Genomic DNA, 15,174 nt, shown 5'->3' with positions numbered 1-15,174 from the left:
CCACAGTTAACTCATTAATATAAATCACTCAAACTAAAACATATGCAAAGGTCTAGGCATAAGATTAGCAAACTTACTTGAGAAGAAGCTCCGACTCCACATCTGCATGCCCTGGTCTTTGAAACCAGAGACGCACTAAAGATGTAGTTAACAATATCCCATTTGGGGAAATGATAAGAATAAGAAGAATTTGTAGTACTCAAGAGGGATTCAGTGACAACGTGAGAGAAACCAAGAAAAGATTCCTGGCAAGAGGTTATCCCCTGTCCCTGATGAACAAAACGGAGAGTAGGGTTCTTAAAGTTAACCGTAAAAGCACATTGGAAGAAAGGGCACCCAGGAAGATGAAAGGGACTAGTTCCCCCACTGCCCTTGTAACCAGTTACAATAGGGATAGCAGCAAGATTTTTAGTATTTTACGTAAACATTGGAGACTACTTGAAGAAGTCCCAGGGCTTAAAGATGAGATCACAAGAAACCCAAGGGTTACTTACAGACGTGGCCGAAGTTTGAGAAACATGCTTTGCCCTAGTTTTGTGACATCCCCTAAACCTTCCAATTGGATGACAGAGGGCCAAGGGGGTTTCTTTACATGCACGAAATGTTGCGCATGTAAGATGGGAAGAAATAGGACTCGCACTTTCCAATTCAACACTGAGAAAGTGCACAGGATTATATATATTATTACATGTAAAACTAAATTTGTCACATATATTTTGGGTTGCCCATGTAATATGATATACGTAGGGAGTACCATAAGGGAACTAAGGACGAGAATACAAGAACACCTTAGAGCAGTAAGAAATGGGGACCTGAGATACCCCCTCATCACCCATATGCAAACAAAACAACACAAACCCGATGAATTATGGTTCATTGGGATAGACCACATACCGTTTTCACCGATGGGAGGTAACAGAGAGCAGGAACTAAGAAGGAACGAGGCAAGTTGGATATGCAGACTTAGAAGTGTTGAAATGGGACATAATAGTGAAACTGAAATGCACTATTTCCTATAAATGATGCCTGATTTATTTCTAGGCACATTGGGTGATTACTAACTACCCTAGGTACCCTTTATACATCATCATCTTCTCTTAATTCTGACTGCAATTATTTCCTTTCCAACTTCTTTTGACATCTTTGACTCCCTTCCTTTCAACTAGTCCAATTGGGTTTATTTACGTGCTTGCTCCTATGGATAGCCCTTTGCCCAGTTTCTTGACGTCGAATACTAGCATTGGTTTCTATTTGGACATTTGACATATTCAATGTCTGACCCTGAATTTCTTATGTGGTTTTTTGTTGTGGACATGTATATATCCCACACTAGATAGTTATGGACATTGACATATTCTATTTTGACCCTGAATATTTTCTGTGGTCAATTGTTATGGACATGTATATATCCCACACCAGCCACACAAATAACGGGGGTTCCCGTGTGTCTGTTGACTTGGTTCTAGTTGGGCTGAATGATTAGCTACGATCTTTTCCTGCTTTTATTAGCGATTGTATATATTCTTTGCCGAATATTCCCCTCCATTTTCCTCCTATGGTCAGTTATATTTTATACTGGCAATTACGTCAGGCACCTTCCCTTATCAGTACCAGTCAATGATACTACATCTCCTATGGTGGTATAGGGATAGTTACTGTTCTAAGATGGCGGCCGTTTTACTTAAACCCGCTTTTTATAACATTTCGCAAACAGAATTATCTGCATCCACATAGGTTATACTTATCGTTTTTTTCATTAGTTACATTTGTTAACGGTTTGCCGTTTTTTTACACATTGTTTATTTATGTCACTTAATTTGCACTTATCTCATTTTCTTTTTAACGATGAATTATACTATATATTTTTTTCTGCCGTTTTTTGTCTTCTTAATACTGGTAGCCTTATAGTGAGGGTGTGATGACTTAGGTTTAGAGTGATTGTTTAACTACTGATGATTCATTTATGCGCCTTATCTTTTTAATATTGACATGGGGTTAGTTTACCCTTTCAAGATGGCGACGCTTTTTCGAATTCTGACATACGGTATTAAACTCGGGTTAAAATTCACCCGACTTTCATCTAGTTACGAACCTGATTAAATTCCGTCGTAATTTAGTCTTCACATTATTTATTAGGTGATCATTGGATTCTAGGGAATTACGTAGATACCGGTTTCATGCCGATTGTGCGGGGCTATTTCACCCTTCCAAGATGGCGGGGGGTTTTTCGAAACACCGGCTTGATTTGCCCTAACGTTTAGGGACTTAAACTCACACAAATGAAGATGCACCTATAGCCCTATATAAACAGCATGTTTTTTTCGACTGGCTCTGCTGTTCCTGACGGGAATGATGACTCTTCCTTAAGCAGATGCGGAATCGGGTAGGTCGACGGACTGGTTCTTCTTTACTCGTTTTTCTGGGGGGACTCCTAGCAAACCTTTCTGGTTCACTCTTACTTTTATGGATGGGGCTTTCCCTGACTTCGATCTCCTTTACTCCTCTAAGATTGATGCATATTAATGCCTTTTCTTGCTTTTGCCTAACTTCCAAGAGGCTGGTATTAGAATTAACTTCCTGTATACATTCTTTTCTGTGTCACCTTTGAATTAGACATGGATGTTTTAAGGCATTTTATGGGCCCCCCATTGATGCACTACTCTATATAAGATATTTTTTCATGTCTTTATAAAATTAAAAGGAACTACTTGGGGGTTTTGCTTAACATTTCTTTAGTGAACTCTTTGTCTATATTATTCTTGAATTTTAACCATTACAACGGATCACTTATCTCTAGGCATCTGAACAAGTGACATTATTCGAGGGAGTGAGATTATCATTCGCACTCTTGGACAGAACTCAAACAGGATTAATGATGGAAGGATAGGATCCATTTCAGTTACTTAACTACAACTCCTTTCCTTTGACATTGGAATCGAGGTACACACCTCTTTGAAGTGAGTACATACACCATCCTTTTATGTTTTGGTGTTAGGTCACTTATATACCTGATGGATTTATTTAGCGTATTTTGTATACTTACCCGTTTTTTACTTTTTCCTAGTGATATAGATAGATGTTTTCGAGATCATGACCATTGAGATACAGAAAAAGGAATATTAGCAACTATTCTACTCACTAATACAGCAATTCTCTTGGTGGGTATCTACCCCATTCCCTATAACCTTTTACATCCCTTTGCTTGACCTTTTCCTTTTTTTTTTAACTATTTCTCTCTTTTTTATATTTTTCTTTAAAATACACATTTTTTAGTGAGGACAGGATGCATGTTAGTCATAGGTTAGATTATATCCTTAAAAATAATGAAATGCTAGCCTATAATAAACACAATGAGAATGTGTTGTTTTTGTGATAATCACTGCATGTTTATATTTATGGGGAGATCAATTAAGGATTGTTGATGACTTCAATGTCTTGATGTTGGTCAATACTTATAAAATGATGTACAGTTCTATCTTTACAAATAATTTGGTCCTCAGTATTTCGGATACTTCCAAAAAATAGCTGATTGTATTGTTTTTAATGTCTGTGCCGTTTGCTTATGCATGGTTTTTATTGTATGTATTTTTTGTAAAATTTGTTGCAGCCCTGAAGAAGTCCCGAGTTGGACGAAACGCGTCGGCTGCTTTGGCTGTTTTAATGTGTACATAACAATTGAAATAAAGAAGATTGCTCTGAAAAGAAACCTCATGGATATGGATTGATTTACACTATACTTGGACAGTTTGAGTGGTGCAACTTGTGCTGTTGTTTTCTACGCACTAGAGAAGTGTCAGTTTTTGATGACTATGGCCTCACAGAACTAGACATTGATGGATGGAGTTAAAGTTATGATCCTGGTGGATGCCAGCACCTTAACGTACCTTCTGCTGTTAAATGTGCTTGTCTTGGAGGTAACCCTCCTCTGCAAGCAACAAATGTGCAAATATAAGCATATTTATCAAGAAAACCTGTAGATGCAAATGCTATTACTGTCCGTTTCTGACACACAAAGGATGACATGCTGAATTCAGTGTCTGCGTTGTTGAAGCTGCCTCTGGAATTGACTGCTTGCTGGTATTCAGGTCTGCTGTACAAATGGGTCTGCTGCTTGTTCTCAACTGAACACAAGAGTCACAGCATCGAAACGAGCAGAGTTGGTGTTATTCCTGGAGCCGCTAAAAGGTCTTAGCAAGCTCTTGAACTGTTGGATGCATCCACACATAAATGAAACAGTCAAGCAGATGGTCTGGTATTCAGGAGCAGATTGAGCAAGAGATGAATAATCTGTAAAAAAAAAAATATATACATTATTAAAATGTTGGAGTGGCCCAGTCTGTGAGTCTTCTCTGTCCTCCCAGCACCGAAAAAATCAGGAAGAGAGATCCACCAGCTGAACAAAAGAAAGAGATCGAGCTCTGCACATTCAATATATGAATGACAAGCTGAATGCTGCCAGATTATTTTTGATGCTCAATTTTAACACAGAGGGGCCGATTCCGATCCGGGTCGGAAGGGCACTGAGCGTGATCCGGCCGGGAAAACTATGAGCCGTACGCGTGTTTTCCGTCCAACTCGTACGGCTGTACGAGCGAGCAAGTACAATGCGAGTTACGTGAAATTCACCGACTGAGTCGTTTCCGGATCCGAACTGCTCCGTACGTCACGGTAGTAAGCTAACCGTGGCTTGCAATGGATGCGATTTACGACCGAGCCAGTACGATGCACGCATCGGACAGCCTGTGCGAGCCGGAGTTTCCGGCTCGCAAAACGTCCAGGTGGTTGCCTTTGGGGGTCCACGTCGGACCCCCTGACACCCGCAGCCCTACGAATCGGACACAGGGGGAGACCCAAGGGTCCCCCCAACACAGGCATGTACGATGCGGATGGCACCAACGAGTACCCACTGTAGGGGGGGCCCTTGTGCGAGACGTATACATTCAGTCAATGGGAGCCCATGTACGCGTCATACGACCGGCTCCCATTGACTTCTATGGGAGTCCGACCGAACCGAGTCCGACAGCATACGGCTGCATCGTACTCGCTCAGTCGGACTGCAGGGCTCCGGCTCAGTCGGAAAACACTCCGGATCCGGCTCGGTCGGAGTGCTTTCCAACCCAGATCGGAATCGGCACCAGAGTATCACCATTTGAGCTTGGAGGATTCATACAGGTACATCACCACATTTACCACTCACATGGCCACTCTTGAGTACAAACACCTTGAGTTTGGTGTCTCCTCTGCTGCAGAGGTATTCCTAGAGGAAATAAGGCAAATAATAATTGCTATCCACAATTATGAACAGTAAAGTGATTGTGTTTTAATTTTCAGAAACACTAAAGATAAAAAACATGCTTCCCTCGTCAAATTATACATAGGGCTGCATTAGACAAACCTTTAACTGAATGTAATGGTCACACATTTTCTTGAGATGGAACGCATCCTGATTCTGACAATGTACAAGCTCTTCCATGAGCACGAACGCCTGAAAACCTGTTGGCTCTCAGACCATTCCTTGGGATAGCCAGATATTGTGCAAAATACTTTCAGGATTTTGCTTCCGACAGTGCCTCCGTCAAAGATCGGACCAGAAAGAGACAACTAAATTGATGGTCACAACACTGTCAAACAGCATTTGAAGAAATCAAGTCAAGTCAATAAGTCTTTATTTCGATTGAATTCATCATGAAAGACATTTAGAGAAAAAATAAAAAAATAAAACATCCACCAAGAAAGAGACATACAAAAAATCAGAACAAAAGTTAAAAAATGGTAAAAAACTACTTTCCTATTAAGATCAAAACATTAAAACTCCATAGTTATAAATAGAATTAAAATCAATACAATAATGATAAAAACTAGATAGAAACACGACACATAGTTACCATTATAACCTTGCTCTAATAATCCAGGCCCAGCCTAAGAATTTGGCCACAGAAATTACAGTGGGTTCACTTGTGTCATATCTCAGTAATCTTAAGGCCACTGACCCCACTCTAATGCCCATATTCCGGCAAATGGGTTTAAGCCATTTCGCCCCGGGGAGCGGCGTAGGCTGGGCATTCAAAGAATATATGTCCAATCGTTTCTCTGCGATCGATACACCAGTGACAGGATTCGGTCTCCTCCCCCTTCCAGTTTTTAGTAAATGATCTAATGGGTAGGGAGCCGACCCTTAGCTGGTGATAGAGTTTTCTGTCACTGGACTTGCAGATAGTATCCCAATATTCTTCTAATAAAGGGTCACTTTTACACACCAAGAACATGCCGGTCAATGAGGTAGCCGAGATTTGACTAAAATGTTTCTGCTGAATATGAGACCAATATAAGCTTTTAAGTAGTTTTTTAGAGGGGAAGGGATTGTCAGCGGGATCAGACCACAAGGTTCCCAAGACCATGGACTCCAGGAGCAATCTAACTTGCTTAAACCATGCTAGGTTTCCCAAACCCAAGATAGAACAGACATCCAGGATAGCCTTAGCATATGGTGCTAGTTCCGGGGTGGTCCAGATTCTTCTCCATAGAGCCACTGGTTTAAACCGGGCAATATCTTCTATTGAATGACACCCAAGATCCAATAGTAATGGTTTCACGGGGCTTGAGCTAGGAAGACCAGTGAGGTTCTTCAGAAATTTATTTTGGACTTTAACCAAAGAAGAAAGGTCCGCAAACCCCCAGAGGACCGCGCCATAAAGAATCGCCGAACTAATCCTGGAGTTATAAATCTTCATTGCTGGACCTATCCTTTTGGTCTGAGACAGTCTCAGCTCTTTTACCAAGCACCCGGATAGCTGGGCAAACTTTAGTGATAAGATATCAATTTGGGGCTTCCAACTCAATTTACTTTCTAGGACGATCCCCAAATAGGTCATAACATTAGTTTGTTCCAGCTTCTCGTTATTCATCATAACATGGCCTGCCATACGTCTTCCCTTATTGAAAACCATAAGCTTCGTTTTTGAGACATTGACTTGTAAGTCATGATCAAGGCAGAAGTCATCGAACTTATTCAGGGCCGCCTGTAGACCCACCTGTGTCTGCGATAATAAAAGGGTGTCATCCGCAAACATGAGTAACGGAAACTTAATACCACCTAGGGAAGGGGCGTCTGTTGAAATGGTTGAAAAATACTGCACAACCCTGTTAATGAATAACAAAAACAGGGTAGGAGCTAAGACGCACCCTTGCCTGACACCCTGTGTTACTGCAAATCTATCTGTGACCTGCCCTTGATTCCCCCATCGTACCCGAGCAAAGTTTCCATCGTGCAACCTAATCACAATGTTCAAAAAATCTGGGGGCATCCCTAACCTACCTAGGACCCCCCATAATTTGGACCTAGGGACTAGGTCAAAAGCTGACCTAAGATCAACAAAAGCGGCATACAAGGTGCCACCGCCTAGGTAGACCGTTTTCCACACGATCAATTGAAACCTAAAAACCTGATCGATGGTACTGATGCAGGATCTAAACCCAGCCTGTAGGGGAGATAGAATCTCCTCCTGCTCGATCCAAATCTGAATTTTAGCTAATACCATCCTGGCAATGATTTTTTGGATCGAGTCGATCAGACTGATCGGGCGATAGTTCCCCGGGCATGAGCGGTCACCCTTCTTAAATATAGGCAGTATCTCGGCACCTTTCCAAGATTCGGGGTTAGCAGTCCCCTTAGCTATGGCAGTAGCCAAGAAAGCAATATATGGTACCCAGTTTCCTTGATCGTATTTGAAAAGGTCTGCCGGGACACAATCCATACCCGGGGCCTTTCCACAGGGTATCTGTTTTAATGCTGCTTCGACCTCTCTACAATCAAATGTAAGATTCTGCGTGTTGGTCATATCACTGAAAACTGGGACTCAAAATGCTCCACCCATAGTTCCGGAAGAACGTGGTTAGTGGGGACCTGTGCATTCAGTGAATTACCCCACTTTACAATATGCCAGAACTTAGTCAGGTTTTTAAGTTTGCTGGCAGCCAAGAGCTCTAGCCAGTGGTTGTTATCCCAGGATTGTTTGGCCAGAGATTTGGCTTTGAGGTAATTGCGCCTAGCTATTTGAATGTCACCCATGATCTTGGTTTTAATGGCAGATTTCAATTTACCATAAGTCTCATGGCACGTTTTGTTGTACCAATGATTGCGCTTTAGTTGAATTAGTTTTTTTACTTTGGTGGGTTTGGAGAAATAAGTTTTTAGGCCCAAAAATAAGACCTCGGGAATTTTTGTGATCTCCCTATTGATGGCTACTTGGGATGAAAGGGAGCGCAGGCCTTTCAGGGCACATGAAACTTTTATACTGATCTCCTCTAGTGCTCCAGTATCAATTGCGACCCTATCCCAACGCACTCTACGTAGATTATTAGTAAGAAGGGCATCAGCGGTGGCTATCTCAGATTGCTCGACACTTCTGTGGGCAATACAAGGCAAAAGGCATAGAACCAGGGGGTTATGGTCACTCTCAGGGCGGTCCAGAATCACCATATCTCTTAGGGTGGACCAGAACTCCACTTTAATGAGGGCATAATCAATTCTGCTATGACGAAGACCATCGTCAAATGTGTCCCGACCCATTTTATCGGAGTCAGTCCGTCCATTTGCCGCCCTTAAACCACGCCCCAGGCACAGACTCGTCCACTGAATAGCGGACTCAGTCCACTTCTTGACAGGAGGAAGGTCAAGAGAGGGAATGTTCCATAAGACATCCACATCAGTCATAAGTGTTTCCCCATTAACAATCAGAGGCTCAAAACAGCAGTTGAGATCCCCCAATATTATTACATTAGTATCGGGGTTGACTGATTCCAAAAACCCATCAAGATGTAAGAAAGTGTTGGAGCCACGCCCTCCTGGCTGACCTCTATTATAAACATTAATAATCATGATATCGGGGCTGCCCTGGAGGTGCAACAATAAAATTAAGAGATCTGGGCTGTCTATGACCAATTCTGTGGGTCTACACTTGATGGTTTGCCTGACCCAGATACTAAGACCTCCTGAGGGTCTACCCTTGGTCCCTCTGATAGCTGCTTTATGAAAATTAAGGTAGCCAGATAGATAAACTGGGTCCACTGTCCATGTCTCCTGAAAAACCAGAATGTCATAGTTTTACACCCATGCGGACCACTCATCTATAGAGATTTTACTCCTAAGGCCAGCTATGTTCCAGGAGACCAGAGTAAGCTGTTGGAGAACACTATCAACAAGCAAATGGTGCGGAGACAAATCCTGGGGGTTAATCAAATTGTCATTCTTGCCAGGAAGTAGGGACCCTATCTAGCGGGGGCTTGGTTCCGAGCGTGTGTGAATGGCCATGTCACGCTGGGCCTCTCTAACATAGGGAGCTAACACTAAATCGGCTGAATTTTTGCGAGGTAGATTTCTGCCTTGGGAGCATTCAGAGGAAACGGGAGGTAAAAGAGGAAAATCTAGTTTTCTATATAGCACAGGTGATATAGAAGGTGCAATGCTTAGTCGTTCGCTCCCAGCTCCTGAAAACCCCCCCGAATTACCTCTATAAAATGCTTGCTCCGCCCTGCTAATGCTTCCATACCCCTTGTTTCTTTCACTGTCGAAACCCATGTTGTTATCAACCAGTCAATCCACCCCCTCCATACTACTCAATGGTCCAAATCGGTTGTACAAGGGGAAGAGGAAATCCTGTCTGAATGGGCCATGTGGACGTCTAAAAACCCTTTCCCACCCATCAGTCTGGGCATTGTATGTACCATGATGGATAGTGGGGTAGAAATAGCGCAGATCAAAAGTAAGAATTCCTCTAGTGCCCTGGATATTGGGTTGGCTGCAGATGTGCCTAACCACTCTTGGGTCCCTAAAGTTTGTGATTATGCAGTCGCCCTCCACATCCTTGGTTTTAGTACCTAGCCAGCTCACTCTTCTAACAGACAACATTTCTGTATTCATGTTAGGTGGGAGAGGCCTATTCCTATTAAGCCAATGTATGACCTTATTTTTAAGCTCTCTGTGGGACTCAGACTTATCACGGGATATCCCAGGAACACCTGCAAAGATTACCGTATACGGTAAAGAATCGGGGGTAGGTTAATACACGGAGATTTAGGAAACAGACCTTCTCTCCGGGGCGTGGTGATCCCTCTATTATTGGGCTGCGGTCTAGGATTGTTAGTGGCCAACTTCGTCCTACCCGTTCCAACGTGTGTTTGACCTTCTTCCCTAATAGAGTCCAAAGCAGGTGTATTTACTAGTTCTTTGGACATAGTAGAGGTAGGACCAAGAGGGAATTGGCTAGGCAAGATGGAATGAGGGGTGCCAGTCAAAACGTTCTGGGCATTTGTAACTATACCTAGAGATGTTGCTGGCCCATGATCAGCGATGGGCTCGATGAATTTATTTAAAATAGCCGTATTGGCAAGCAAAGTACTTTCCAGGCTCCCAACATTTATACTAAGTTGTTTGACTCTCTCGAGTATGGGAAGCAATAACGATTTTAACAGTTGTTCAAGGGTCTCCAAGATGCCATTTGGGAGCTGGTTAACACAAGACTGGCAAGATGTTATCTTATTAGACCTAGGACTAGGGGCGACTAAGGATGTGGTAAAATTGGCTGGGGGGGGGGGTTGCATTCGGAGTACTGTTGGGTTTAAACACTTTAACGCATCTACCCTTTTGAGTCCCTCCCCCACGTTTTTTCCTATTTCTTTTACCATCGACATGCTGGGTCGTACTCCCCTTTTCCAAGTTATCAGCCAGTGGTGCTATTTCAGGGGGCAACGGGGGATTGGTATTGGGTTTCACGGCAGGTGGTATATTCTCTAGCATGGAAATACTTTCGGGGGTAGTGTCTAGACTGCTATAATTAGTTATATCCGACCCCACGATCTCAGTACTTGACGACGGGTGTAATTCGATGCGCGCTGGCAAGCGCTCAGGAGAAACAGCAGACATTATATTACCAAGGGAGGATCTCTTAGCCAATAACTCTAGGGACAATCTTTTCTCGGTAAGAATAATTTCGTGCTCGAGAACACAGGCCGCTGTTGTGATGAAATTATCTAAAGTCCCAAACACAGAACCCCCTATACTATCCTGAACGATCTTTCTCCCGGACCTTAGGGAAGAAGCAATTATTATTTGACGCTCCGTGTATTTCAATGAAACACACTGCAGCCACGTCAAATTAAGCTGGTGGGTGTTGTTGATCACACAGTTATTGACGGGCAATGACTCATGCACATATAGAGAACAATGTAGCGAAGCACCCCTAGCTTAAACACAGATACACAATAATGGCTCAGGAGTGATGATGGACACTCATTTACAATGTACAGGTCCCGGCATAGCGGTATTTAGGGGGGAGGCCCGTCCCGTCCTCCTTCGGCCCCTGACGACCACAGACGGCCCGCCCGCTTAGCCCGGCGACGCCCGCGCGCGTCCCGCGGAGCGGGTGGCGTTCCGCTGTTAAGTAGCTCCTCCGGGTGCAGGTGGCGTCGTCAGCGGTGCGCCGGTGATTGCTGGGGCACCTGGGGGATGTAGTTCGTGGTTAATGCGGCGCTATCAGCCTCGCGCCACTGCCCCAACCGCCGTTTGTCCTCACGGCCAGGAACACCGGGAAGAAAGAATCAGCGCCAGGAAGGTGAGTTTTTCAGGAACACAGGGAGCACTCGGCGTTCCGCAGTTAAGTAGCACCTCCGGGCGCAGGTGGCGTCGTCAGCGGTGCGCCGGTGATTGCTGGGGCACCTGGGGGATGTAGTTCGTGGTTAATGCGGCGCTATCAGCCTCGCGCCACTGCCCCAACCGCCGTTTGTCCTCACGGCCAGGAACACCGGGAAGAAAGACTCAGCACCAGGAAGGTGAGTTTTCCAGGAAGAAATCAAGTCTTGCAACTACCCTCGCTTGTTTTGAAGCAGATCGGCACACTGAAATCATACTTGATGTCAACACAGTGGAGCTAGGAGCTGCAAAGCTCAATGAGACCCTGCAAGCTAAAGCATACAGACATATCATCAACTATGCAAGCAGAAGCTCACAAACTGGGAAATGCATATGCTGCAGCAGAGAAAGAAACTAAATGGGCATGTTAACATGTTCATCTGTTTATATATGAGAAGTAATTCACTGCTTTTAAAGTATTTGGACAAAATGTAGGAAAAAAATATTGTAATACAAAAATATTGTGTCAAGAATATCGAGTTGTCAAAAATCGCCAACAGGAATATCGAATGTAAGAATATAATTTCAAGTTTTGTTTTTAATACAGTTGTAAAAATATCGATTTAGAAAATATCAATGTATGTAATATCTTTTGTAAGTGTTAATTAGTATATATTTTACTGTAGAGTGTTTTATTCTATATGTTTATTAATTTTGTATTTGTGTTTTTTGTAAGAAAATCTATTAGGTGTGATTTTTTTAATTTGTACTTCTAGTTGCATTGTTTATAAATATTGGTTTTATATTTATTTTTAGTAGCGGGATATTGGGTTTTTCGGAAATAACGGTGGGGAGATTTTTAAAACGTGGACCTTGTAAAGTCAATTTCATGTTAATTATTTTAATGATATGTAAATTAATAATCACCATTTTTACATTTGTTTTGTAGAATAATTTTTTTAATGTATAATTAATTAAAATACATATTATTCATAATACATTTTAGAAAATGAAATACAAAACATATTTAAATTACAAAAATATTTTTTTTTTAAATGTGTGAAATTGTTAATGAAGTTGGATATTTAGGAGTTTTTTATATATATTTTTAATTTTTATAATGTTTTTCAAAACTAAATCTAAATAATATGAATAATAAAAAATGCCCTTTTAATGGCCAACACTTTCCTCAAATTGGTTTAGATTCAAGTTGGAATAGTAAATGTCACCCCTTTAGTATCCAACACAGTCCCCAAATTGTTTTAGATTGTAGTGGAAATAGTATTTTTCACATCTTTAGTGTCCAACACCTTCTTCAAATTGGTTTTGATCGGAGTCGGAATAGTAAATGGCACCCTTTTAGCGTCTAACACCTTCCCCAAATTGGTTTAGATTTAGTGGCAATAATAAAGGTCACCACTTTAGTGTCTAACACTGTTCCCAAATTGGTTTAGATTGGAGTGGGAATAGTAAATGTCACCACTTAAAAACATTTTATGTTGGATTGTGATTATTTAATTTTATAATTTTAGTCTGAAATCCTTTGTTTTCATTTTATTTGTATATATTAGAAATTGTTTGTGTTATTGCATTTGTACTATTGGTGTTAGAAATATATTTAAATAAATTGTTAGTTGTATGTTTGTAGGCAAGAATATCATTATTTGCATTTTTAATGGAACAAAGACGTAATTATTTTTTCATTTTATTAATATTTTAATGAGTTTGTTTAATGCATATTTTTACAATTTTTAAGATATGGATTCAAACTTAAAAATTACATATTTTTATAGTTAAATGAATCAAACATTTTTAATGTAAATTACATTTAAATAATATTGTATGTTGTAAATGTTCCTATTTCTTCCATTGTTTAAACTTTTTAAGAAACATTACATTGTTTTTATATACATATTTTCAAAACCATTTTAACATAAGTTTTTTCAGTACATATTAAATAATTTAATATAGTTAGACTACTATTTAATGAATACTTTACAATTTGTTAACATTTTGTTACAATTTCATTGACATGTTTTACATGTTTAACAATTTTTTACATTTGTTCATACATTTGTTGAACATTTTTACATTATTTCCCATTAATATCTATGGGGAGATAGTCTTTTTTTTCATTTAGCAGTCATTTGTTTTTTAATGCTACCTTATATTTTGGAAATCTATTTGTGTTATTTTTAGTCTAGTGTCCCAGAACCAGGTTTTGGTATGGTACTGCTGTTCGTCAGAACAAATAAGTCATTGTTAAGGATTTTTTTAGGGTTTTCATGGTAGGGGAGCTTAGAGTGTAGGTAATTAAGGTAGATATAGTGTTGTTTGGGAGTTTGTTGTACGTTGTGGTTTACACAAATTAGTAGTTTGGGGTATTTGAATACTGTTTTAGTAATGCATCATTATGTTATGTTCCATTATGTTATGTTACTTATATTTTGATGATTAAGGGTCTGATTACAGGTTTGGCTGTGAGGGAGCGGGCCGCCATGCCACTGCCCCGCTCCCACACTGCCAAACTCGACTGCAGACCACCCGTCAGTTTAGGAGTTTTCTCCTGGTCTGGTGAGCGGTCCTTTTGCTGTCCCACAGCAGTGCAGTGCTGAGGCTCATATATGAGTCTAAGCAAGGTAGCACTGTGGGAACGCCAAAGCCCGTTTCTGCACGGTATGGACTGAGAAGTCCATGCTCTGCAGGAACAGAGGGTGCGTGCACATAGGGGGCACACCATGTGCCCCCCCGCATGCGTCCCCCAGCCTTGAGGTAGCAGGGGGCCCTGTTGGGCCCACTTTGTTTCCTCGCAGCCACACTTTTCATGGCGGGCTCACCCCTATGAAAACTGTGGCAGTGAGGATACTCGTAATATGCTTGGCGGTGCCGCAGGAGCACCACCAGCATATTGCGAGCCTCTGACCGCTGCTCCACAGCCGAGGGATCATGGATCCCCGGCAGTGGTCCAATGGCGGTCCGACCATCAAACTCGTAATAGGGCAGTCGGACCGCCAATGCTTTGGTTGCCACACTATCACCGTGTGTTTGACGGTCCATGGGACCGCCAAACTCATAATGAGGCCCTGCGTGTGATTTATATATATTTTTGGGACTGTACTGTGTTTTTATGTGGGATTTCTTATTTGCTTTGCAGGTTTTTACCTACAAACATGCCCCATTAGCATTGGGAGTTTTATTTCTTTTTTAAAGGAAATATTTTTTAGTTTATAATAGACCAATGCTTTTTACTTTGATTTCTTTTTTTCTGTAGCATTTCTTTTTTTCAACACTTTTTTTGCAGATATTTTGGATTGCTTTGAGGGGTCTTTACTGGATTTGGTTTTATTTTTGCAGGGTTTTGTGGGGCTTTTTGGATAATATTTTTCCAAATTTTTGATGGATTACTATTTTTGACTAAGTGGATACAAAAGGAAGAGCTGCAGCTACACAACAGTAAGCCTATTTTATTTCATTTCTTTCAGGTGGGAAATGTTATATTATATTTTATTGTTTGTGTAAATATTGTGTGATTGTTATTCAGAATTGTG

General features: G+C 41.4%; 1 long non-coding RNA gene across 1 annotated transcript; it reads left to right on the top strand.

The window, feature by feature from the left end:
* The first annotated feature begins 2,304 nt into the window (after positions 1 to 2,304).
* Positions 2,305 to 4,333, top strand: LOC146821926 (uncharacterized). Its single transcript, XR_014962787.1, has 4 exons — positions 2,305 to 2,383; positions 2,798 to 2,957; positions 3,065 to 3,158; positions 3,608 to 4,333. It is a non-coding gene; the product is annotated as an uncharacterized LOC146821926 (long non-coding RNA).
* The last annotated feature ends 10,841 nt before the right edge of the window (positions 4,334 to 15,174 follow it).

This window comes from Triturus cristatus, chromosome 6, assembly GCF_964204655.1.
Source record: "Triturus cristatus chromosome 6, aTriCri1.1, whole genome shotgun sequence".
In the NCBI taxonomy this organism is placed as follows: Eukaryota; Metazoa; Chordata; class Amphibia; order Caudata; family Salamandridae; genus Triturus; species Triturus cristatus.
The sequence above is the reverse complement of the archived record's forward strand: the minus strand, read 5'-3'. Positions and strand labels throughout refer to the sequence as shown.